This window comes from Eulemur rufifrons, chromosome 29 (genome assembly GCF_041146395.1).
Source record: "Eulemur rufifrons isolate Redbay chromosome 29, OSU_ERuf_1, whole genome shotgun sequence".
Lineage (NCBI taxonomy): Eukaryota > Metazoa > Chordata > Mammalia > Primates > Lemuridae > Eulemur > Eulemur rufifrons.
The window spans coordinates 54298865-54326607 of NC_091011.1; the positions used below are offsets into that span (position 1 = coordinate 54298865).

A 27743-nucleotide genomic window follows, 5' to 3' on the forward strand; every position below is an offset into this window, starting at 1 on the left:
TCAGGGTCCAATTTCATTCTTTTGCATGTGAATATCCAATTTTCCCAGCACCATTTATTGATGAAATTATTCTTTCCCTGTTGTATACTCTTGGTATCTTTGTAAAGTATTGGTTGACGATATATGCTTGGTTTTATTTCTCAGCTCTCTATTCTCTTCCATTGTTCTATGTGTCTGTTTTTGTGCCAGTTCCATGCTGTTTTGATTACTATAGCTGCGTAATATATAGCTTAAAATCAAGAAGTATGATTCCTCCAGCTTTGTTCTTCTTTCTCAAGATTGCTTTGGCTATTCAAGGTCTTTTGTGGTTCTATACAAATTTCAGGATTGTTTTTTTTCTATTTCTTTTAAAAATGTCATTAGAATTTTGATAGGTGTTGTATTTTGCTTTTCATTATTGAGAATTTTGTTAGGTGTGTACTTGTCATATATGGCCTCATAGAAGATAGGAAAAGATCAATAACAAGTAAGGAGATTGAAACAGTAATAAAAAATTTCCCAATAAAGAAATGCTCAGGACCAAATGGCTTTGTGGATGAAGTCTACCAAACATTTAAAGAGAAATTAATACCAATCCTTCTAAAACTCTTCCAAAAAATTGAAGAGTAAGGAATACATTCAAACTCATTTTATTACATGAAGATTACCCTGATACCAAAGCCAGACAAGGACATTACAAGAAGAGAAAACTACAGGCCAATGTCCCTGATGAATGTAGTTACAAAAATCCTGAACAAAATATTTACAAACCAAATTTAACAGCATATTAAAAGTGTTACGCATCATAATCAAGTGGGATTTATCCCTGGGATGCAAGGATGGTTCAACATATGCAAATCATAAATGTGACATACCTATTAACGGTTAAAAATCATATGATCATCTCAATAGATGCAGAAAAAATAATTTGGCAAAGTTCAACATTCTTGTACCATAAAAATTCTTCACTCAGTTTTGTTTGGCATAGTCATCCATGTTTCCATATTTTGTGCTTCCATCCCCTCCAAGCCATTTAGCAGTGACTCTCCTACACACACATACACTCCAACATATAAATGATCAACTCCAACATTAAACATTTGTGCAGTATGCATTTAGAAAGGATCTAAAATAAATACATAGGGAACATTTTACTTAGTCCTTTATTAAAATTCTAGTGTTTTTTATAAAAACTTTACATTTTTATATATATACTTGCAGTTTCTTATCACACCTTTAAAATATGTTCTACAAAATTATTTGTGTGCTCTGATGATCTTTAATAAAACCATTATGTTTTTAAATTATTTATTCTTTTGAAAATAACATGCATGTCAAAGGAAGAAAGAATGCATAGATAAGAAAATAATTGAAAACCACCAGTAGAAACCCAATAGCAGTTTAACACTTATAATATGAGGGTATGATCTTTCAGACATACTTTCATGAATGTATATGGCAAAAGAAAAAATAAATTTAGAATGATAAATTCATAATATCAAATGGAAAAATTTTGCAATACATCTGGGAAAATATTTCAGAATAAAGTTATTTATAATATAATTAGAGAAAATATATTAAAATGATATTGTTGTTTTAATCTCTTGTTTACTATTATATCTTAGCACATCAAACATGGCCTGGCACACACATAGTAGGTGCCTAATAAATATTGAATGAATGAATGAATGCTTCTTAATCATTTGTTTTTACTTTTTATGGTATCCTCTCATATCATTTAAATTACTCTATAGTATCCCTTTATCTTATTGAAATAAAATTTGTTTAATCTGTTTCCTGTTGCTGCATTTCCAATGCTTTAATAATTTTGAGTGTTATAAAAGATGCTGGGGTGGTTAATATTCAAAAGCATTTTTGCATACTCTTCAGAATAAACTGTCATTTAAAAAATGGCGTCGTGTGTTAAAGCCAAATTAAAGTAGATTTGAAGGATGATTCTAGAGTATGAAAAAACTGCATTGTTAACTACAGAATAGAGATTGTGTAGGGAATATAAGAATACAATCAAAGTAAAAGACAAACAATAAGACACTATCAGGAATGATCAGCAAAATTTGGAATGAAAAAGAACTAGAAATGGAAGATAAAATTATTATTATGAAAATACAAATGAATGAGATAAAGGCATAATTAGTTATAGCCTGAGAGAATTAATGAATAGGAAGATATATATGACAAAAGTATTAATAGTATACAACAGAGAGAAAGATGAAATATATAAATTATTAAACATTGAGAAATTAATAATATGGATAACAGAATGAGAAAAAAAACTGGCCTATATCTCATTAGAGATCTGGAAAGGGATAATAGGAAAAATAAAGGAGAAAAGCAATATTTGAAGATAAAATACCCAAAAACTGAGAGAAGAAATGGAATCACAGAACCTGGAGGAACTAAGTAACCCAAGAAAGATAAATAAAAAGAAATATATCCTTTCTAAAGGATATTATTCTAAAAAGAAATAATATCCTTCACCAGTGAAACTTGTAGGAACTTAAGCCTAGGGTCCCTGTGGTAAAATATTGTAGTAACATGCCCCCATGAGTCATGCCTCTCAGAATCCCAACCCTTCATGTACTTCCTTGGCCCTGTGACACATTTTGGTGAATTTGACATCAGCAAACATGCTGTAAGCAGAAGCTTAATGAGTGTGTGCATTGGAACCTGTCCCTTTAGAATGCTGCTCTGAAACTGCCATGACATGCCAGAATAAAATCTTATGTGGTGAAGAAAGGGGCCCAGCTATTATTCAATGAGCACCATTCAATGATTCAAGTCAGCACCATGTGGCAGACATGCAGGTGAGGCCATCTTGTTCTGCACAGCCCAGTTCCCTTACCAGCTGAATGTAGCCTCATGAGGGACCCCAGCCAACGCACAGCATCATGAGAAATACAATGGTTTTGTTCAGAGCCAGTGTGTTCTAAGTTTGAAAGTCAGGAATAGATATCTGATTAAGTCCCCAACATTATTTTTCAGTTTGAGAGTGAACAAAGCTCTTCAGCACGGTTTGATTTTTTTAAGGAAAATCAGACACACCTGCTAATGCATAAAGTTATGTAACATGGAATGTGAATTAGTCATGAAGGTTTTCTGTATATGCAGAAGATTATTTTTTCACTCCAACATACATAACTATTCCTTCAGATAATTGGCATTACTTCTTATCCATAGCAGGAATATCTAGGGTTTTGGCAGTTTTTCTTTCTACATTAACACATCTAAGAATATTCTTCGTGGAGAACCAGAAACCAGAAGTCAATTTGTTGTTGTTGTTTTTGTTGTTGTTTAATTTCAGAATATTATTGGGGTTACAAGCATTTTGATTACATGTTTTGCTTTTGTGCAGTTTGAGTCAAAGTTATGTATGCCCATCACCAAGGTAACATGCATTGTACACATTAGGTGTAAATTTACCTATCCCCTCCTCCCACATACTTGGTTTCCATTGAGTTTTACTACCATATGTGCCATTCACAAAAATTAATTCACGATGAATAACAGACTTAAATCAATTTGTTTTTATCACATTGTAATTTAACTGTTAGATGTAATAAGTCTCTTTTGGATGTAATATAATAGATAGACACACATACATAAATCCAACACTCTGTAGGTATTTGCCATCTAAATGACAGAATAGAATGAGTTTAAACTGGTTCTTCATTTGCTAATGACAGTGTCCTCTTTTTGCCCAGTTTTGCCAGAATTAAGGAGAAATTTCATGTATGTGACTGATATGAGGGCAAGGCATTTGATTGATCTATAAATGATCTTTATAAATTTATCTGTGCAGCTCTACTTGTTTTTAAGTGATTTATAGAATGAGAGAGATCTCTTTTTATACTTTAAAGTTGTAGTTATTGTTACTGATCAGTTAGTATAGGTATAATATAGTCACACATATTAAAAGAGTTATTCAAGATTTGGAGAATGACAACCATAAAAAGACAGACAACAGGAAATACTTTTCCCATATTTTCTCTAAACATTACAGAAAGGGTATGATGCTGATATTTATCTCTGTGTTATTGAGAAAATGGTCTTTGATATAAAAGCAGGTGAACTACCAGTTTATGGCTTTAGATTTAGTCTGGAATGGATCCAATAGTATCTGACCTTGTACTTTTCTAAGACAGCTTATAATCACTTTTCCCAAGAGACTGTTGCTATCCTATTTAACTGCATCACGGCAGGGATCAGCTGGTGTGTGCTTATTCCCCGATTTAGTCTTCAGCAATAAGACTCTTTTCATTGAAGTCTTAAGTGTTATTATTCCTGGTAGTGGTGACCCAAAGTTTTTGATCTATGACTCTAACTTGTATTTTCAAGACTAGACTTTTTTGCCTACATCCTTTGATTTAAAATATAGCATTGTTCTTTTTTAACAATACTTTTGAATATTTTTAAATTTTTTTTATTTCAGCATATTACGGGGATACAAATGTTTAGGTTACATATATTGTCTTTGCTCCACCCAAGTCAGAGCTTCAAAGCGTGTCCATCTCCCAGATGGTGCGCACCTCACCCATTAGGTGTGAATATAACCATCCCCTCCCCCCCCACATTTGCCTGACACCCAATTGGTGTTATTACTCTATGTGCACTTAAGTGTTGATGAGTTAATACCAATTTGATGGTGAGTACACGTGGTGCTTCTTTTTCCATTCGTGTGATACTTCACTTAGTAGAATGGGTTCCACCCCTATCCAGGATAATACAAGAGGTGCTAGATCACCATTGTTTTTTATGGCTGAGTAGAACTCCATGGTATACATATACCATATTTTATTAATCCACTCATATATTGATGGGCACTTGGGTTGTTTCCACATCTTTACAATTGTGAATTGTGCTGCTATAAACATTCTAGTGCAGATGTCTTTTTTATAGAATGTCTTTTGTTCTTTTGGGTAGATGCCCAGTAATGGGATTGCTAGATCAAATGGTAGTTCTACTTGTAGCTCTTTGAGGTATCTCCCTGTTACTTTCCACAGAGGTTGTACTAGTTTGCAGTCCCACCAGCAGTATATGAGTGTTGCTATCTCTCTGCATCCACGCCAACATTTATTGTTTTGGGACTTTTTGATAAAGGCCATTCTCACTGGAGATAAGTGATATCTCATTGTGGTTTTGATTTGCATTTCCCTGCTGGTTAGAGATGTTGAGCATTTATTCATATGTTTTTTGGCCATTCTTCTATCTTCTTTTGAAAAATTTCTGTTCATGTCCTTTGCCCACTTTTTGATAGGGTTGTTTGATTTTTTTCTTGCTGACTTTCCTGAGTTCTATATAGATTCTAGTTATCAGCCCTTTATCGGATGTATAGTATGTGAATATTTTCTCGCATTCTGTAAGTTGTCTGTTTGCTCTCGGGACTGTTTCTTTGGCTGTACAGAAGCTTTTCATTTGATCAGGTCTCATTTATTTATTTTTTTTGTTGCTGTGATTGCCTTTGGGGTCTTCCTCATAAGTTCTTTGCCTAGGCCAATATCTGTAAGAGTCTTTCCCATGTTTTCTTCTAGAATTCTAATAGTTTCACACCTAAAGTTTAAGTGTGTTATTCACTGTGATTTGATTTTTGTGAGAGGTGAAAGGTGTGGGTCCTGTTTCAGTCTTCTATCTGCGGCTATTCAGGTTTCCAAGCACCATTTATTGAATAAGGATTCTTTTCCCCAGAGTATGTTTTTGTCTGCTTTGTCAAAGATTAGATGGCTATATGAGGATGGTTTATATCTGGATCTTCTGTTCTGTTCCACTGGTCTGTGTCCCTGCACTTGTAGGGGTGCAGTTTTAATAACCACAGCAGTTTTAATAACCACAGCCTTGTAGTATAGTTTGAAGTCTGATAAATTAATACCTCCCGTTTTGTTCTTATTGCCTAAAATTGCTTTTGCTAAATGGGGTCTTCTCTGGTTCCATACAAAGCATAAAATTTTTTCTATATTTGTGAAAAATGATGTTGGTAATTTAATAGGGATTGCATTGAATCTATAGATCACTTTAGGTAGTATAGACATTTTAACAATGTTGATTCTTCCGATCCACGAGCATGATATGGTTTTTCCACCTGACTACATGCTCTGCAATTTCCTTCCTAAGTGTTTCATAGTTCTCCCTGTGGAGGTCCTTTACCTCCTTAGTTAAATATATTCCTAGGTATTTTATTTTCTTTGTTGCTATTCTGAAGGGTATTGAATCCTTAATTTGGTCCTCCATTTGACTGTTATTGGCATATATGAATGCCTCTGATTTGTGTGTATTGATTTTGTATCCTGAAACTTTACTGAATTCATTTATCAATCAAGGAGTCTCTTGGTTGAATCCAGGACCTACTCAAGTAAAATAAGATGATAAGAATCATCCATTATCTCTCCCTCTAAAGACAATGATAAATACATATTTTACTTTTATTCTCCTATATTAAATCCTTCCAATAAACATTTGTACATACTAGAGATTTGTTACATGTTGAGAAAACATTAAGAAATGCTCAGATAATGTTTACTCTATACCAGACATCAATCTAAGTACTTTACATATTTTAATTAATTTTTTTCACCTAATGAGATTAAGTGCCAATGTTAAGATGAAAAAAGTGACACACAGAAAAAATAGGTAACTTATCTATGACCACACAACTAGAAAGTATCTGAGTGAGGGTCCAAACATAGGCTATCTATTTTCAAATTGAAACGTGTATTATATTGTTTCTCCCTTGATATTATATTCACTATAAAATCACTAACTTTATTTTCACTCATCCCTGCACAGCCAGACTTCTCAGAAGAGTTACTTATATTTTTTATTGCATTCCTCATATCCCAACCACTTCATGACACACTCCAATACAGCACTTCCCTGTACCAATTTACCAAAGGATTGTTTCTTGGTAAAGTCTCTAATAAATTTCAATCCAGTGGACACTCTGGGTACTCAATTTATTTACACTGTCAGCCCTCCCATGACAAAGGACTACTTCTCCTATACTCTCTTTTCTTCATTTCCATGGTGCAGCACACTTCCTGTGTTCCACCTGTGCCTTCGACCACTCCTTCTCAGCCTCTAACGCTGGACCATTGTCTGCAACCTAGGTTCTAAAGGTTATATAGCTTTAGGGCTTGGTCATAGCCCTTCATGTCTTCTCACTCTATATCTTTTCTCTAGGAGTCCATCAATTTCTATAGCTTAAAACATCATTGACCTGTGTGGTGGCTCACACCTGTAACCCTAGCACTTTGGGAGGCCGAAGTGGGAGGATCGCCTGAAGCCAAGGAGTTTGAGACCAGCCTGAGCAAGAGCAAAACCCTGTCTTTACAAAAAAATAGAAAAATTAGCCAGGCATGGTGGTACACGCCTGTAGTCCCAGCTACTCGGGAGGCTGAGGTGGGAGGATAGCTTGAGCCCAGGAGTTGGAGGTTGCATGAACTATGATGATGCCACTGCATTTTAGCACGTGAGATAGAGTAAGACCCTGTCTCAAAAAAAAAAATCACATATTCACTGTAACTGTTACTCCTAATATACATCTGTGTATCATATCTCTTTTCTGAGCTTCAGATCCATATATCCAATTACCTTAGTATTATTACTTGATATCTTAAAAATTGCCTTTGAAATACTGGATGTCCAAATATCTTTTCTCCCTATTTGTGCTGTCTTAGTAAATGACACAACAATCCACCCAGAAATCTAAGCCATTAATTTGGGAGTAATCTTTACTCTTCCTTTTGTTTCACTTCTTTCTCACATTCATTCAAACACTAAGTTCTATTATCTTTCTCAAATCATTTTATTTTTCTCATCCTTTTTACCGCTACCAAAACGTAACCCTTCATTCTGTACCTACTGCACTATGGTCTTTCTTTTATTTTTTTCTCTCTCCTGTCCATTTTCACATACAATGATATTTTGAAAATAGATAATCTATCTGATTAAGTCATTCCCTGGCCAGACACTCTTTGGTGGCCTCGTAACTGCTTTGATATTATGTTTAAAATCCTTCATGTAACTTATAGGGCTCAGTGTCCAAGGCCCTTAATGTCCGACATATATCCCTTCCATCCACAAATTCTACTCTCCCAGTTTAGCCACCTTACCCTTTTCATTACTTAGTTCTTAGCTTTTATGTCATTTGCTTAGGAAAGATAGTCCCTTCCTGAACATCTAAGTTGCATATCCCTTTTCAAAACCTACAGAACTTCTTCCCAGTACTACTGACAATTTTAATTAATTATTAAACTTGTCATTATTTGCTTCCTGTCTCTCTTGCCACATTATTAGCCCTATGAGGGTAGAAACATGTCTGTTTATTCACTATTGTATTGCCTAGCACATATTAGTTAACCAAATATGGTTATTAAATGATTAATGATACTTTCCAAAAAAAAAAATTTTACTGTACTTTGAGACTTTTTATATTTGTGTTAGGTCTTACATTGAATCTAAAATTATTGTTTAACTTATCTCATACAGTATGGCAAAACTTTCTTTTGTTTAAAAATTTCAACATTTATTCTTTTTCAATATTTTAGATGCCCTCACTTCAACCTCTACCTCCTAAGTTAGTGATATATTATTGCATCAACCATCTTTCCTAATTATTTATCTACTTTATTTCTTCCTAATAGTTTTTTTCTCTTTTGACACGATCTAGCCTATTATCATACTTAAGCAGTTTTTAAAGTCTCATTTTACTCCTTGAGTTAATTATTTTCACCATTTCCTCTACAATGAAAGAAAGAGTTAGAGTAGTTAAATAATTTATACAATTCAAACTAAGTGTCAGAATGAGAATCCAATTTCAGGGACTTATTAAAAAAAAAAAAAAAAACTCTAAAGCTCTATTGCATTCCTGATATGCTCCTGATTATGAAGCCAAACAGTCTCGCTTAGTAACTTGTGTGGTAGACTCACGACAGTGAAAGATCCTGTAATTATTAGTAAAAATGTGTTTGTGGTAGACAATGGTGCATCTTCACTGTTTTTACATTCTATAAATATATATTACATTAATTATATCTCTTTATACAAATTTTGTTTTTGAATAAGATACATAAATAAATTTAGCCAATGGAAGAACTTTTATATTGAGATATTTAGTCACATGAAATATATTGGATTCTAAAAGTACAATCTAGTGGAAGGGGAGAAATCTATATGCTTTCAATATTATGTAGAGTTTTACTTTGGATGGTAAGATCAAATACAATGTTCAGTGACTCTAACTGTGTGGCTCTCACTGTGCATTATAAAGCCAATACGGAGCACATTATCTTAATTACCAAATGTACTGTTAACTTTAGTTATATTTAATCATTTAAGTGCCTCCCAAACACATTTAATATAGATGCATTGATGATTCCTGTCCTATTTCAGAAAACATTTGGAAGGATTTCCAAAACAATTCCTTGGTAAACGTTCTTTAAAAGAGTGACAATGATACAAATGTCAGTATTCTGTGTCAATTCAAAAAATTAAGGCATCAATTTTTATGAAAGTCTTATAAGGCATTCAGGCTTAAATAGGTAGATAAACAGATACTGTAGATAGACAGATATACAAAGATGCAGAGATACACGGTCATCTGGGAAAAAGAGTCCACATCTAAATTTACATTTTATCCCCATTGGATAGTAAGAATCCTTAGAACATTATTGTTCATAGTTATTTTTATGAATAACATTATTGTTCGTAAATGTTTATTGAATAATTAAATGAAATTTAAATAGATGTCTACTTTTTGCAGAACTTGGTACCCTTGGGTAGGACTGGTCTATTTACAAGTGCTAGCTCATTCTAATGTTAGTAAGCAAGAATAAGTGAAGAGATAAAAGCTGAGAAGTAACCCATGCTTTATTTGATAATTTGCTTTATGTTGTGGATGCTCATGACTTTAGTGCTGATTTTATTTGCCTATTGTACCATGATGTGTTTTCCTAATAATGTTTTCTCAGTTTATGTGCTATAATTAATTATATCAATGATTCATGATGTTTCTCAGAGAGCATAATCCCATTTAAGTATCTCTGTGGAGATAGCATATTTAATCAATAACACCAACTATGCTAACAGATTGTACAATATTATACAAAGTAAAGTCTTTGTTAAGACACGGTAGAGGGCAAAGTCTTTTCTTATTTGTAGTAGGTACAGATTTCAATTCACAATCTCAAATGTGCAAATGATAAGTTCTACTCAATTATTTATTTGTCTGTAACCAAAGTCAAGTGTTACCTCAAGTCCTCTTCATTAACTTGGTGAAAACTTAATCTGAGTCAATTTGAAATCTTCCTAGGATAGCTCCTGGTGTGTAAATAATCCAGTGGATTTGTAAAGGGTGAGAGAGGGTAGGGGGTAGTAATTAATTACTTGTCTGGTAAGCAAGTTATGTGTCTGTAAAGTAAATATTGAAAAATCCATCTTGTCCTTGGTCTTGGTCCACACATTTTAGTGAACCATCCCTTTTCCTGTTTCTCTGGTTTAGATAGTTTAGGGGGCCATAAGGAAGGCACAGAAATGTTTCTGCTGCTTAAGTGTCATGCTGGGTCATATGGAACTCTGCTAGATTCTCAATGGCCCTATCCACCTACACAATGAATTCATTGACTCTCTGGGTCTTGCCCTAAACTCTTATAGTCTCTCTGGGAAGGGTTTCTCCATGCCTACCTGTTGAGGCATTTTCCTAGAAAGTATAATTTAGGAACCCCCTCCCCACATCTTATTGTCACTATTTTCCCATGAATTTCCTCCAATCTCTCATCACCTGAGACTAGGAAATCTTTTCTAGTAAAAATAAAATTCTTTACTCGATAATTTTAATGTTTTCCCATCTGAGGTACTCCCTATATGATACTGCAGACATACCAAACCTAATCTTAATGCTTTGAGGTTTGGGAAAACAAAAATTGTAGAGACTACCAGCTTACTAAACTTTTTCCCATGTCATAACTCTTCCCCATGGCACTCAACACAGAACAAACTATCTGATGAAAATAAATGGAAAGGAGAGAGGAAATTTCACAAGAAAAAGATATTTCAAAAATAGCATCTCTCTGTCTACACAGAGATATAATCTGATATCTTTATAAATGTTTTACCTTAAATAACTTGTGGTATTAGTAGATTTAAGATCACATTAGGAAACTAAATACATTTAAATTTTATTTGTTTAAAATCATGTGTAAAAACTAAATATCTCAGTTAAAATGATTGTTTTTCCTTTTATTGAGAATGCCATATTTTCATTTGAATAAATCATATTATTTAGGAGCTAGAAGCACAGAAGCAAATCATAAGATTATAATAATTTTAATTTCTCTAAGATATTTTAAAATAGATTTGAATGTAGTATATTATTTTTTCTGCCTTTGAGGAGTTAAGAAAATAGATCTTTTCCTAACTGGAGGTAAATGATCAGGAAATTCAAGTGTTTTCCTTTTTAGTTCTAGTACTACATTGGATTGCTTTTTCCCTAAATGTTTTTGCCTTTTCTATAAAGAAGAAAAAACAATTACTGTCTTTCACCAGATAGAAGCTAGCAGTAATCCCTTTTTTAATTTTTTCCATTTAGAAGGATCTATATGTAATCTAGAAATTCTGCTCCTTGAGAAGTAAATGCCCTAAAAAGAAAACTCTGATTCAGCCAACTTAGTGTTACAAGTAGATTTTTGATGGCCCTAGAGACATAATTTAAGAGCTTTGTTAGTGAAAACTGGAAATATCTTAAGTATGTAATAATTGAAGAATGGTTAAGTAATTTTTGTTATGTTCACACAAATATGATATTGCTATTTTCAGTGATATAAGCAAAGATAGTATTAAATAACATTGAATTTACTCATGTTATAAGGTTAAGTGGAATAGCAAGAATAATTATATATGTTCTAAATGAATATATAATTCTTTCTGCATAGACGATTGATTAATAAAGTAAATGAGTGTTATATGATGTCAACTATATTAAAATGCATATAAAATAGATTGTAATAAGATGTAATAAATGACTATTTTATGTCTGATAGTTTTTTAATCTTCCATTTTCTAAGTTTTCAATAATTATTATTTATTGCCTTTAAAATATCAATTGACATTTACATCTTTTCTTAAGTCTTCTATCAGAATTGGTAATAGTTAAAAATAACCTTCAAACCACCGAGAAACAAGAAAGAGGAGAAAAGATAGTAGGATAACCTAAATGTTGTATAAATTATTTAATAGCAAAGAAAAAGTGTTTAAATGGTATATATAAATTCATTCATTTTGTTTAGTTAAAATTGTTTAATAAATTTAATTTTAGGTCATTGATAATATGTCATCTCCATGTTTTATAAACTGTTAATAGTGTTAGCTACCATTAGCACATAACATAGTAATGATTTTATCCTCTGCTACTTTATTTTTCTTCTTTAAACTCGCACTCTGTAGTTTCTAAGAACAGCTGTGTGTGAATAGGGAAGAATTAAGGACATGGGGAGGAATAAGCTGAGTAATATTTTCCATTTTTAATTTCATCTTTAAACATATAAATCTTCAATGTTGATTGGTTGGAATTGATAGATTTAAATTTACTAGATACAAAATATATTCCTGAAAACTTCTTTGAATTAGGAATTTTTCTATGCAGTTGTAACATATCAAGTTACAAGATCAAGTTTTAAGTCAAGTTTTATCTGTACGAGTTTGGCTGCAAAATTAAGCACTATTTAAAATTGCACTTTAGGAGGCTACTGCCTGATGCCAAAGTATTAGCAGATTAACCAGAGCTATGTTTAATAAGCGTAGTTATCACAAGCTCAGATACTTCTACTTGACATGTATTCCTTACTATATTTTCTGCATGCATACATCGTTATCCCATTGATTTCTGGCATATTACTGACAGTTCTTTTGATAAACACTATGTATGTATTACCTCACTCAGGCCCACAGGGAGGACTCATATGATAGGTACTGTTGTCTCTAGTTTATCTCATTTATCTCTATAAAATGAGGTTGACTATTTTTTCCAGAAGTCAAATAACTAGTATCTAGAAAAATGAAGATTTACTTTATGCCTTATCTATCCCAGAGTAGTAACTACTTTGCCATAATGCTATTTGTAAAATCCAGTTAAAATGTTGATATATCCTCAGATTTTCATCTGTTTAAGTTGATTGATAGTTTAAACTGGGCCACAAATTACATGCATTTAATATTTCCACTACCTACAATGAATCATTAGGTATAAAATATATTTAATCTAAATAAAATGGAATATCGTTTTCTTTTTTTGTATGTATTCCTGTTTGGGCATGCAAGATACATATGTTTAATAGATCTTGCAAGAATAATAATTTTACTATTGAAGTTTTGCTCTGTGCTTTCAAATTTTCACTTGCCTCTATGAAACATTACAGCAGACTTATTTCTAGATCTAATAAAATTCCCAAGTAATCAAAAATTATATTGTAATAATTTGATGTAATACCTTATATCATTCTCAAAATGATGTGTTTATGGAAAATTATTCATTTTGAATTTGAAAATCATAAATAGCCCTTCATCAACCCATCCCCATTTTACACGTAAAGAAACTGAACTTTCAATTAAATACATTGCTATAATATATAAATATATTGCTATAATATGTAAAATAATATAAAATTTTATAAAATATATTTATATAAAATATAAATATAAAATATAAATTAAATACATTGCTATATTCAATATATTGGGATTGGATCTGCTTTTTAATAGTAATGGTAAAGAGTGAAAAACAAGTGAATTACAAGATAGAATTATCTTAAATCAATAACTGACATATGAACAAGTTAAGAGAATCCCTCTCCTGTGTGTCAGTGAAGCCCTCCTCACTCAGATATAGTTCAGTCTTTAAGAAGAATAAATTGGTTTGCTATTTTAGACCAAGCATATTTGGATTTATAAAAAATACCCTATCTTGTTAATTATAACAGAGCATGTTTCTAATTTACTTTGGTGCATATTTTAAAATGTATTTGAAAAGAAAGCTGTTACAAATCATATATGAATGAGCCATCTGCAAAGAGATTTATATAATGATCTTAGTAAGTTATGATGAAATTTAATGACAGGTTTAAAAACGAAGGCAACCTATAATCTGTTTTCTGATTCCAGTGATCCTTTCAAAATTGTTGTAATGTTCTTATGTTTTTTCTTTCATCCTTCTTGAATGTAGTTATAACCTCATTCATGAATTCATTACGGAACTATAAGAAAAATTTAATCTCATCTGACTTAGCCTAAATTACAATGTATTGGCAATCATGATATCAAAAGGTATATGAGAAATAAGAAGACATTTGACCCAGCATTTCTTTGATATCTTTTCTCTTTCAAAGTTAACATTAAAATGAATATTCTTTTCTAACCTTAATAGAGTTCATTCAGACATATGAAAATGTAATAAATATACCTAAGAATAGATAGAAAACAGAATTACCTCTCATTTTTAAGCACCTGTTTGAAATGCAGAAAGATTTTTAATGAAACAATCTAGACATACCATGAGATATTTTTAGTAGATAAAAGGCCTTAACTTTCTTCCCTTATACATTGTTAAAATGAAGGGTGTTTTAGGTTTTTTCCTATTTGATCTATAATATTTTTACTACTTAATAAAATGCACATTTTTATATTCATGTTGGTTTATTGTCTCATGCATTGAAAATGTTGATCTGTTATTTACTTAAAATTCTTTATGAATTTGTGATAGACACCACAGAAAGCAAGTAGAAAAAGACACAGCCTTGTCTGTTCAGCATATGCCCTTATTCAGCTAATTAACATTCACAAGATGATATCAAAATATCAGCTCTAACCCCAGTTTGGCTAAATATTAAAACATATGGCTCCCCAATTAATTGGCTGCATGGAATAACTGCACTCCAGGTGCTTGTCACAGTGCAATCCTGAATCAGCCTTGGGTCAAATTTTTCTAAAGCTTGGCCAAAATAAATACCATGGCACTGTGCTTGAAGGATGTTCAGTTCATTCATTTTTTTGATCCTCTTAAATGTACTCTAGGACTGAAACAGAACATCAGAGAGCCTATATATATTTTCTTGTCTGCCCCACCTTCATGCCATTATAATTGCCTTTCATGAATTGAACTTTGGCTCTATATTAGCCTTTATTGAGGACATTTTAGGAAACAGGTTATGTATTGGGTCAGTGGGTGATCTCTCTGAGGATCTATTTCTAGTCTCATACCAACTAGCTTGACTAAATGGTTTCAGTCAGTTATTATAGGAATAAATTCAGGAATGAGTGGGGATGAAATAGCAACTAATATTCTTTCAACTTTATCAATAGACATTATGTTCAGTTTTATGCTTGACTTTACACAGCACTATAGGAATATTTCTAATTTGACACATACTGGCTACTCATGATAGTTTTCCATCAAAATATAATTAACTTTATCATTTAAAATAATGCCCATTCTAATAATTAAGTTTTCTGCACAGTTTCAGAAATAGCAAGAAACAGGCACAGACCTTAATAAAAGACATATTATCCCAGGGATGGAGGAACCAATGTGTTATATTATTCCTAAATTAAGAGAAAAATAGGGCTAAATGTAGCGAGGTGAGCAAAAGCTTTGGCAGCAAGCTGTGAAGAATAAATAAACAAAACAAGCAGATTTAAGGTTATACGATGGGGCCTTGTCACAGGATGAATGATGCGCTTTTGTTCCTCAAGTTGGTTACAGTAATGACAGTGTCTTTGGAGATATGCTTAAGATCTCTGTGTCTAGGTCCTTGACCACAAGGCTTTAATTTATTTTTTTCTTTTTAAAAACATCTTCTGCTTTCCACAGCACACACACACACAAACACACACCCACCACATTTGAAATAAACTGAGGTGAATGGATAGTTTTGACATTACCATAAGAAAATTAAAGCCTATTTTGTAATAGTTCAAGGTAATAATTTTTAATATGAGATAATGATTACATGATTAAAACAAATAAGTTCCTTGGAATCTTAATATTTGAGAAAGGGCACCATAAAATTAAGTAACACTTAGAAAGAAAAAGAAAATTTTCACATTAGAAAGTCAACCTTTGAAATGGCCTGATATGTTAGTACTGAGATTAATTTCTTCACAAAAATTAATTTTATGTATTTGTTATAGGCACAATTATGTATCATGATTGTAAATGGGAGATTATTAAGAAAAACATTTTTTAAGTACACCTAAGTCTCAACAGAATGCCAAATGAAGCTGAATACAGCTTATTCTCATGGTATCAGTTTTTCTGATTCTAATTTATTTTTCTATTAGCTGCCAAAAAATATTCATGTTTTTAGGTAGGCTATTCAGTCTAGGATGAAAACATCTTCACTTGTTCTTAGAACTGATGCAATGAGATTATCTTGACTTTTCTGAAGAAACTAAAAAAACATATAATTCAAGTACACTTGGAAAAATAATTTTTTAAAATAAGCATTGATTATGTCTTTAGCAATACTGCTTCCTTCATTTTGCTATTTTGTTCAAGACTTCATTCATACCTGCCAATGTGATGATACATTTCATGAATTTTAGTGTTTTAAATAATTTTATATATTATATATATATATATGCACACACACACATACATACACACACACACTTACAATTTTGGCTAACTGCATTAAAATATAGTTTTTTTTTAGCTAGATCTGCAATATTTATACTAAGACTATGTTGTCTATTATTTATCAAATGTTTAACATATATAACATTTCTTTTCCCAAATTTCTACTTTTTAAGAAAATCAAATATGATCAAATAGAATGTGAAGTATTTTAATAAACTAAATATGAGCTAGAATTGCTTATGTGAAATATATTTAATTATGTGTCCAGAGAGAATATAGATGTCTTTTTTAAAAACCCTACACTTTTGTTGATTGTCATAGAAAAGTAAGTTTTAAAAACCAGATAGAGTGCTAATTATAAATGTAGGATAAACTGAAAAAAAAGAGTAGTTTTAGGATTGACTTAAAACTTAACAATATAAAATGCAGATAAAATGATATGGTTAATAAATTATATTTTCTTTTAAAAGTCAGGCAATTCTTTGTACTCAATATAAGAAATAATTTTATTTCATTAAAAATTTCTTATTTAGCACCTCATATATAATCACTATAAATGGCAGTATAGGGGCATACAGATTAATTGGATTCTAACATTGTGACAATGCACCCAATAAATATTCTGATTATATACATTGTATCAGAATATCATTAGTATAATATTATATTAAAATATGGCCAAATGTTTTCTGTTTTAATTCATGTATTGGATAGTATTACTTTTATAAATATGTGTCTCAATGCTAAAAGCCAGTCTACTTTAATAATTATTTGATATAATTTAAAGCTAAAAATCAAATTTATATTTTTGCTTTCCTTTTAAAAATCAATAAAGCTTTAATATCTAAAGGTCTAATATTTCTTTTAGCTTGGTCCACAAAGTGAAGGGAATATTCTAACAGATTAGGTAAAGCAAACTCCCATTACTCCTCTTCTACACACATTTTCCTTTTAGTTGTAATAAATGTCCTGTCAAACTTTTGTTCGTCTTAGCATGCTCCGCTTTGGCTAAGACTTAGTTCTTCATGGATCAACTCAGTTGTCACTTCCTCTGCAAAGCCTTCCCTGGCTCTCATTGTCCTTCACTCTATGTGAATTACATCTTCATCGACCTAACAGAGCATTTTCTGCTAACTTTTATTATAAGGATAACGAAACTATATTTTCTTTTTTCCTGTTAGATCCTGGGGTTGTTGTGATAAGTGACTATGTCTTTAATCTCTGTATTAACATAACCCAATATAGTGTCTGGTGAAAATATGTGCAATGATAAATTAATTGAATGAATTATACAGTGTGATATTTCAGTAGTTTCTCCAGGAATAAAGACACCTGCAGTAGTTTCTATGTATGTATTGATATACAAAGCTTGCCGAACATTCTCATTGCTTACTGAACATCTTAACCAACTTTTCCATTTTAAAAACAGGAAAAGAAGAAAGATAGGAAAAAGTGTTGAGCCCCATTCTACAGTAACTAATCTATATAAAGACTAATTATTTGATATTCTGTAAGGAAAAAATTGATACCCATAAATAAATTTTTACTTCAAAATCTATCTGATGTTGTTCAAAGCAATATTCTAACATGGAACTTGAATTTAATTCTAGGGTTTCTTTTTATTGATATGTTTAGATGCTTCTGCTCATTACCTAAAGATGAAGCACTGTAACTTACATCGTAACTCATTTAGGTGTAGGTACGTATTTAATCACAAGTAAAATAAATTTGATAGCCCATTATTCAGGCTACTTGAGAAAAACCAAAACAAGTATTGCAAAGATGAGAGAAACAAAATAAAAGATAGAGAAAGAACTATATAAGCAGAGTACTCCGTGCCATTGTAGAAAGAGATATGTGTCTTTGAGGTATATGTCACTAAATCTCACTGCTGTATTTGTCAATGCTGCCTGTCACTCCCTTGAAATTCTCATCTTTCTTCACTCAAGATTACTAAAAACTACTGGCTTTCTTCCTGTTTTTTTGAATGATCCGGTGTAATATGTTTTGCTGGTTTCTTGTTAAATTGAGCTATTCTCCAAGAATCTGTCCTTTGTTCTCTTCTTCTACACATCATCTCTGAGAAATACCACCTCTCCTCACTCTGGCTTCAGTACCCTCTGTATTCTTTAAGATCTGAATCTTCAGCTATGGATTTATCTCTGAGATCTGCCACTTACTAGTTTTGGAATTGAACAGGATATTACATTTTAGTTTCTATACTTCAGTTTCTTCATCTATATCATGAACATAATTATAGAAACTCTTTCCTAGGATTGTTGTAAGGATTAGATGAGATAAGCATATTTATAGGGTCCTGAAGCTGAACATATATATTCCTGCCTGTCTTCCCCCTCAGAACCTGTTTCTCCTCTATTTTTAAATCACCCCATTCCTTGGAAATTAGGATGAATTTTTTTTGTCACTGTCAATTCCCTCATTCAATTTCTTCTGCTCCTGCTCTAGTCATCATACAAGCTTGTAACCTCTGCATGCTTCCTGATTCCTTTAGGGTAAACTTGTCCTCTTTGAATGCAAGTGGCCTAGGGAGGAAGTTACATGTTAAATGGAAACCAACTATGTGTTAAAAATGGGAGTTCTATTTTATAATTCTATTTTTCAGCCAAGCACACTGAGCACACGCAAAGGCTCAGAAAGCAGTGTTGATTTTTTTAGGGTACATTTCTTTATCATATTCTTTCCAAGATGATAGATTCAATCATGCCACTCACTGACTAAAAAATCTTTCTCTGACTCAGCTGAGCATTTCAGACAGTGGGGCTCCAGCTGACTTTCACCATGTAGCAACTGTCATAAATTCCAGGAGCTTCCTGGCAATACCACTCCTGCAATGGTCCTGACAGTAATATGGGCAGGTGTGACAACCAAGCATGCCACATATTTCTGGCAAGACTCTCCATTTTTCTCTCTTTGCTCCTCCCCTTCCTTCCTGACTCCTTCCAGGTCTCACTGCCTCACTTTGTAGGAAACACTTAGCAGGTGTGAGGACCTGGGGTAAGTGAGAGTCTGGGTAACAAGAGTTGATTGGGATGTCTTGAGCTCCTCGAGGTGGCTAAGGTAAACAGACTGGACTATTTACTATGGTTCCTCCCAGTGGTCCTCCTAGTCAGTGGCAGTTGTGGGGAGATAGGAATGGGGCCTATTTATAGGATCCATCAGTAAATATCTTTTGTTCTTTAGCAGTTAAAGAAATTAATTGAACTTATACCTTTATTCAAAATCAGGTTTTTGTGAGCTGTATTCACTTACTGTTATTATGTATCTATTAAACTACAGTGTAGTCCCTGTTTCTGCATTGCAAAAATGAACAGGATAATGGTAATGTATTTGCTGCCTAATATAATATCTTTGCCAATTTGATTTTCTATATTATCCAGTCTCCCTATCTCAATCCCCACCTTCACTTCCCATCCTTACTGGCTCTAAGACCAGAAACAAACCACATACATGAAAGGTGTATACTTAAAATATCTTTACTTCCCCAGATTCCTTCAGTGATTAATGAGTCTTCAGCATTACATGGGCCACATCTACCTGTTTGCTGGTAGCAGTACTATGTCTGCAAATATGTTGAACACAAGATTGAATGTTTAGAATGTATAGTACATATTATAGACATACTGTTCGATAGCAGATAGCAAAGCAAATGAATAATATTTTATTTATTGAATTAAACAAATTACTTTAAACCCCTTAGTGCTTCTTTAAATTTACATTTTGACTTATGTTTATATCGCTGTACGTACAATATTCTTCTAACTGGGGAATCATTAAATAAAATATATACACACAATTGTGTGTATATAAATAAAATATATACACACAAAAATTGCAGTGCATTGCAAAAATTTTTATTGCATCATCAATAAAAATTATGTTCTCAGAAATATTTAGTGGCATCAGAAAATTCAATGTAATTTTCAAGGATAGTTTCAAATTTTTCAAACATTGACCATAAACAGTACTTCTATAAAAATAAATATATACTTATTTATATGTATATATATTTATGTGTTTTTTAAAGAAACAAACCAATTTAGGTTCAATATATGAGACTTAAGATTCTAAAGTCTAAACATGGCTACAGGAAAAGGAATAGCTTAAATAAATGACTAGCTTTAAAGCAGATGCCACCAGTCATATCTTAACTGAGGAGCTAAGTCCTTCTTAAATATTTACTTAAACTTGAACTGTTTTATCCCTATGATTTTCAGCCTAAACTCTGTAACAGATTATCTTCCACATGTGAATCATATATTGTTTTCATTCTCCACCTAGTTTTCTACTTGTTTCTATTATCCTAGAGCAAGAAGGATACTCATTTTGTGTGTATGTGGGAGAGGGGAGGTATGTTTCTTGTCTCTGGAATCAATTGTTCTCTGTTTTCCAAATTCAAGTGGTATGTCACTGCCCATAATAAATTGCACTTTTTTAAAGTTTCCCTGGTGACTTTGGCCAATTTAGTTGCTACATTCCTAATCCTGATTTTATCATTGTTAATTTTATCACTTGACTAAATGAAGATATAAACGTGAATATATACTTATATGTTATATATTCCTGCCTATGACATATATAGATCTGTATTTATTATATTTTTGTTGGTGCCTATGTAATTACTTTGGTTCTTCCAAGAGCTAAGATCACATATGTAACATTGAGAACAACAGGAATCATAGGAAATATATGATAATTATCTTATGAATGAATTGAATTCCATAACTTCAGAATCTCACAAAGATTTATCAATACTAATTAGCTGTTAGATGTCAAGTAAAACAAAATGCTATCTAAAAATAGAATATTCAAATTTTTATAATCTCTACTTTCCTTTTTGAATATTTAATTTTCATATTCTCTTTTTAACAATTAGCCTCATATTAACTGAGTAATCTGTGATCACTGAGATTATAGGATCTTCACTATATTTGTAATTTAAAAAAGTGTCTGATGAAGGGAGTACACATTGGTGGCTCATAACCTGAGTTTGGCACGGATTTTGGTGGTGGTCTCTCTAATATTTAAAAAAAATGAAGTTAAGTGAGTTAGGTGAATCACGAACTCTTATTTCTCATACTGCCTACATCTAGCTATGGTCTTATATATTTATATTTATCTGTCATTGTTAGTAATACTTGCTAATGGCACTATAACTTAAATTTGAGAAAATGCTGTGATTTTAAAAGATATTAATATATATGAAAAATAACTCTCTATAATTCTGACTCCAAAATCATAGAGAATCAGAAGAGTAATGAAATTTAGAGAGCATGTTTCCAAATATTCAATAGCAAATAATACAGTGTTTAGGTATACAAGCACATAGGGTAAAATTATGCCCAAAAATGTCATAATGATTGACACAAAATTTAGGATAGTAGTCAACTCACAGGAGGATATACATTAGTGAGTTTGGAAGAAGCTTCAAATGTAATGATAATATTCCCTTTCTTTAATTGGATCAATGCTTCATGGGTGTTCATTGTAAAGTTATTCTTCCGTTAGGAAATATAGAATGTATATACAAAATTCTCTGTAGGGATTTGACCTTACACAATTGTGAGAGAAAGCTAAGTGATTGCTGAAAGACTGTTGAAGCTTGAATTCTGAAGAGCAGGCAGAGGAAGAGAAGAGGAATTTAAAGTAGAGGAGAGTAAAGACAAGCTGGAACCCCTGAGGATGGGTCAGAACACTTGTCCATTCTCATTGCCTCTAACCTAAAAATTGGTGAAAGAACTGAAGGAAAATCCAGAGAAAAATATATCAACTGCATCCCTGTCTCCATCCCAAGCTAATCACTAAGTGAAAACATGCATAACTTATAAGAGCATCTAGTGACCCTGCCCAGATTTCCTTAGCATGCAAAAAGCCATATGGCTGCTGCTTCGCTTTTACATGCCAAATCTCACACAAAATATCTCGTGTCACACTGTAACGGAAAACATTTAGGAAAGGCAATTCTGGGAAACATAGTTCAACCTAGGCACATTTACCTATTGCAAAATCAACATACTGATTTTTCCCTGCAACAAGGGCTTCCAGTACTGCACTGTGTTCTACTATATTGCGGGACGGCTTAACACCTAACCAATCCCTCCAACCACCTGTATCCATTCTCCATTATCCAGCCAGTCTGGTGTAACCTGCCCTTTTAGGCATTTCAGCTTCCCTAGTCTGTGAGATTATTCTGTCTTTGAATATCCACAATGATTCTCAAATTTAAAAGTGGATATTGATTTTTATTTCTTCTGTAAAATGTTCTACAAATTTTATTCAGTGGCAATGTGTTTTAAGTGATCTATCTTCCAAATGCGTATGGCTTTTTAATCTTAACAAACATAAAATTCCCCTGTGGTGAAGTGTGTTAGAATCTTTGAAATAAATCTTGCTTTAAAATTCAATAACTCATTGCTTGTAGTGCTGAGTAAGTAGTGACTAAGTTAGACGTCAGAGGTGTTTTTTTGTTTTGTTTTGGCTTGGACGTAATTATTCCCATATGCAAAATCAATATATAGCTTTTATAAGAGTGATATAACAAAATATACCTTTACAAGCGCAGAGGGATGAAGAATATATAAAAAATTAATTTGACACACATATAACATAAATTATATATTTTAAAAACTGTTGGTTATTTTTTTTACTGGACTTATAACACATAAATAACTCCCTGCCTAAAACTAAGTATGCTGGAACAATTAGTTGCAAAAATATGCCATGAATCCACAGATAAACCTTTCCTCTAAGTCTTACATTTTTAATAGAGTGAAGTTAGCTAAAATCAATGCAATGTCTTTATGATTACACATAATTGGTAATCACTGGTGCATCATTGGTTACCAGTGAGAAATCAGTTGTATCCTTGGATACACACTGGTAGATTATCAGTTATCCTAATGCCTCTGATTGAACTCAAACCAGCTAGATTACTTAGTTGAAGAATAGTTTTGGTAAGCTCCCTCTCTCTCTCCATGCTGTCCTCTATCCAGATAGGAAGAAAGATAGATAGACAGACAGGAAAATATTACAGAAGAAAACACTATCTAGTTCTTTATCTATAGAGATGAATATTGGTGTGTATGTATTCAGACTATTCAAATATATTCATACAATTATATATACATATAGATAAATATACATATATATAAAATGGTCTGAATGTTTGTGTCCCCCCAAAATTTATATGTTGAAATCCTAATCTCCATGGTGGTGGGTATTAGGGGGTGGAGGCTTTTAGGAGGCAGTTGGTCATGAGGATGGAGTCCTCATGAGTGTGATTAATGGCCTTATATAAGAGGCTTGAGGCAGCTTGCTTGACTTTTCCACAATGTGAGAACACAGCAAGAACTCACCATCTATGAAGCAGAAGTGGGCCCTCAATAAACACCAAATCTGTCAGTACCTTGTTCTTAGACTTCCCAGCCTCTAGAACTGTGAGAAATAAATTTATGTTGTTTATAAGCTACCCAGTTTATGGTATTTTATTATAAAAGCCTGAGTAGACTACAAAAGCACATTGAGCCCACACTTTTCTTCAGAGAGTTCTGTCAAAATTGTGTTAAGATAATAATTCACCAGTATTTTCATTAATGTAGGTATGTATTTATGTGTTATTTCTATAATGGTATTTAAAACATCAAAAACAGAGAGGAATAGAAGACAAAAAAATTACTCAATTGATAGAATGTACAACAGACTTCACTACTACACAATATATCCATGTAACAAAATTGCACTTGTGCCCCTTAAATTTATGTAAAAGTAAGTAAATAAATAAAAACATCAAACACTGAGAGGTTACTTTCTTAGTTTAGGAAAATATATCTAAATTATGATGAGAAAGCAACCAGAAAAATGATTCTGGTTTAGGCAAAGTAAAATGGACACAAAAAGAATATCAACCGAGAGTATGAAATTATATTCTAAACATAGTTTTAATATCTGGTTATAATATACATGATTTTAGTTAGCATGTTGCTATTTTTGGAAATATCTATTAATGTGTTTTACATTATATAGAAACCTACAAGTATCTAATGACAGAAACAAAGAGAATTCTTTTGGATATATGGGTGTGTGAGGATCTTGCAAAAATAAACATACACATAAAAGAAGAGATGATTAGGGACATGACCACTGATCAATTTAGACCTAGGAGTAATAACCCCAGTACAAAGTTCTGACAGTATCCAGTATTCTATTAGGTTAGGTTTCATATTGATTCCTACCCTTCACATTCAGTAATTCCACCAGAAATTAATATTTACATTGACTCTTTTGTTATTTCTCAGTTTTACACATATGTATTCATGTTCTAATACATTTTGATATAATCTTATGTCTACATACAAGCAAATGAGGAAGAACCTCAATCATTCAATGATGTGTTTAGGACCTGAGTTATTCCTATGTCAATGCTTGTAAAAGAAACAAAAATACAAGGGAAACTACACATCCTAGTCAAAAAGAGCATGATGATAAAAAATACTTGACACACAATTTCATTCATTTTTAGGACAGACAGAGTAAGAATAGAAGTGTCACAAATGCATCATTGTGTACACCTGTAAACTACAGTCTCATGAATGATCACAGACTTTTGATATTTTGTAGCCTGAATAACTGATTGTATAGTCTAGAAAACGAGTGCATCAATTGTATAGGGAATAAATTTGTAAGTAAAACACCAGATTATCAGGATGTCAAACTGAATTGTAACAATGCATGGATCTGCGATAAGTAGACTACCACATTGCCAAGATTATAGGTGACATTGTTACAAGTGACAAGTTGCTTGTGACATTGCTCCTAAACTGGTGCATTTGTCAAATAAGTGATTTCTAAGCAGATTACTTGTGTATACTTCTGTGCTTAAATGAGATTCTGGATGATAAGCAAATAAACAGACAAAAACCTCTGTAAAATTTTTGTTGACTCAAAAGCTTCATAGTAGGCAGGGAACTCAATGAATGTTCTATTATCAATCCCCTTGATCATTTGGCTTTCCTTTACAAAATTTTGAGAAGGGGCCCACATAGTCTCTGATTGAACACTTCTCTTGATGGAAATTATATGAGCTTCCTAATTCGTCCAATTGATCTTTTAATTAAAATTCATTTAAAGTGCTATTTGCAAGATTTCTCAGATACAAACGTGAATGTTAATATAGGTTTTGCGACCATCACTTTCCTACCATTTTAAGTCTAAAAGCAAACTTTTCAACCTGCTGCAGGTCTTATTACCATGCTTCAGAAAAGATACTTAGGAAACTGATAGGCAGCCCTGAAGTTCTGAGATTTTCCTTAATGGTATTGTTGCTATAGTTACAGCTGAAATGTTATATAAAGCAAATTGCTTATTGATGGAAAAATGCTGAGTAGCACAGCGGCATCCCTTTTCTGGGTTTTTATTGCCTTCATTTCCTACTTTCCTCTTAAGATTAATGGATTTTTTGAGCGTTGTTTTGTTTTGAACAAGCTATGATGATTTGATGTTAAAATAAATGTGTTTTATTAACATGTACTAGCTGGCAATTGAATATATTCAAGTATTTTGTGATCAATGTGGCATTATTTTTTATGCACTATTTGTTTATCAGAATTTTCCCTACTTGGAGATGAATTTTGATATCCTGGTTATAAATGTTCAAACACTGAATAAAGATGTGATTGGTGTGCTCGCTTCGGCAGCACATGTACTAAAATTGGAACGATACAGAGATTAGCATGGCCCCTGCACAAGGATGACACACAAATGCGTGACATGTTCCATATTTAAGGAAAAAAAAGATGCAATTGATGTCATAGCATGGAAGTTTCTGACTTTATTTAATAATAATATAAATGAAACAATTTATTTTGTGTTATACCATTCGAGGATGTTGATAATAGTGTAACTCAAAATAAAATATATTTTAAAATAACAGAAATGCAAATGTAAATGGTCTGAGAGCATCTATGATGATGACTAGTATGTTTTAAAAAAGCTTCCTTAAGCATCTATATTTTGTATATATCTATGAGTAGTAAACTCAGTAATATAATAGAAACTTCATATATGTATATATATAAAAAAATTTTCTGGATATCTCACTAGCTATCTTTATAAGGAACTATTTCAGAGATAAAACTGTAACTCATTTGATATTTAACCTTAAGGCAAAATATGAGTTGTCATATCTATCACAATTGTAACTGATACAGAAAAGGTTAATACTATGTTTGGCTAAATCTTTTCAGCTAATAAAAGTCATATATGGCATTGATATATTATGCATTGAGTTCTTATATAAGTTAAAGAATCTTGTTTATTTCCAGAGTGCTGCTGGACTAGAAACATTATGAATATTTAGTTCATAATGTGGCTATTGGGGAACTAAGAGTGCTGATAACATGTTTTGGGCTTAGAAATATAATAGAACTTAATCAAATTCTTGAATATAGTGATACAAAAATCTCTGGGATTATTTTTGTTAAAGAATGAAAAATACTTTTTTGATATGCTGTTGGATTTGATTTGCTAAAATTTTGTTGAGGATTTTTGCATCTATATTCATGAGAGATATTGGTCTGTAGTTTTCTTTTTTTTTTTTTCATGTCCTTTCCTGGCTTTGGTATCAAGGTGATACTGGCTTCGTAGAATGAATTAGGGAGGATACCATCTTTCTCAATGTTGTGGAATAATTTCTGTAGTATAGGTATGAGTTCCCTTTGTATGTTTGGTAAAACTCAAAAGTATAGCCATCTGTTCCGGGACTTTTCCTTTTTGGAAGATTTTTAATTGCTGCTCCAATTTCTGTGCTTGATATTGGTCTGTTCAGGAATTCTGTTTCCTCCTGAGTAAACTTAGGGAGGTTATATGTTTCTAGGAATTTGTCCATTTCCTCCACATTTGGGCATGTAGGTTTTTATAGTATTCAAAGATAAGGTTTTGTGTTTCTGTGGTGTCTGTTGTGACCTCTCCTTTTTCATTTCTAATTGAGTTTATTAGAGTCCTTTCCCTTCGAGTTCTTGTCAATTTAGCAAGAGGACTGTCAATTTTGTTTATCTTTTTGAAAAACCAGCTTTTGGTGTTGTTGATCTTCTGTATAGTTCTTTTGTTCTCAATT

General features: G+C 32.2%; 1 protein-coding gene and 1 non-coding gene across 2 annotated transcripts in view; both read left to right on the forward strand.

The window, feature by feature from the left end:
* The window catches only part of PCLO (piccolo presynaptic cytomatrix protein), a 360664-nt gene that overhangs the window by 141925 nt on the left and 190996 nt on the right, over nt 1-27743 (forward strand). The gene's annotated exons all lie outside the window — the stretch shown is intronic.
* On the forward strand, nt 26310-26413 carry LOC138377665 (U6 spliceosomal RNA). The gene has a single exon (XR_011231831.1). It is a non-coding gene; the product is annotated as a U6 spliceosomal RNA (small nuclear RNA).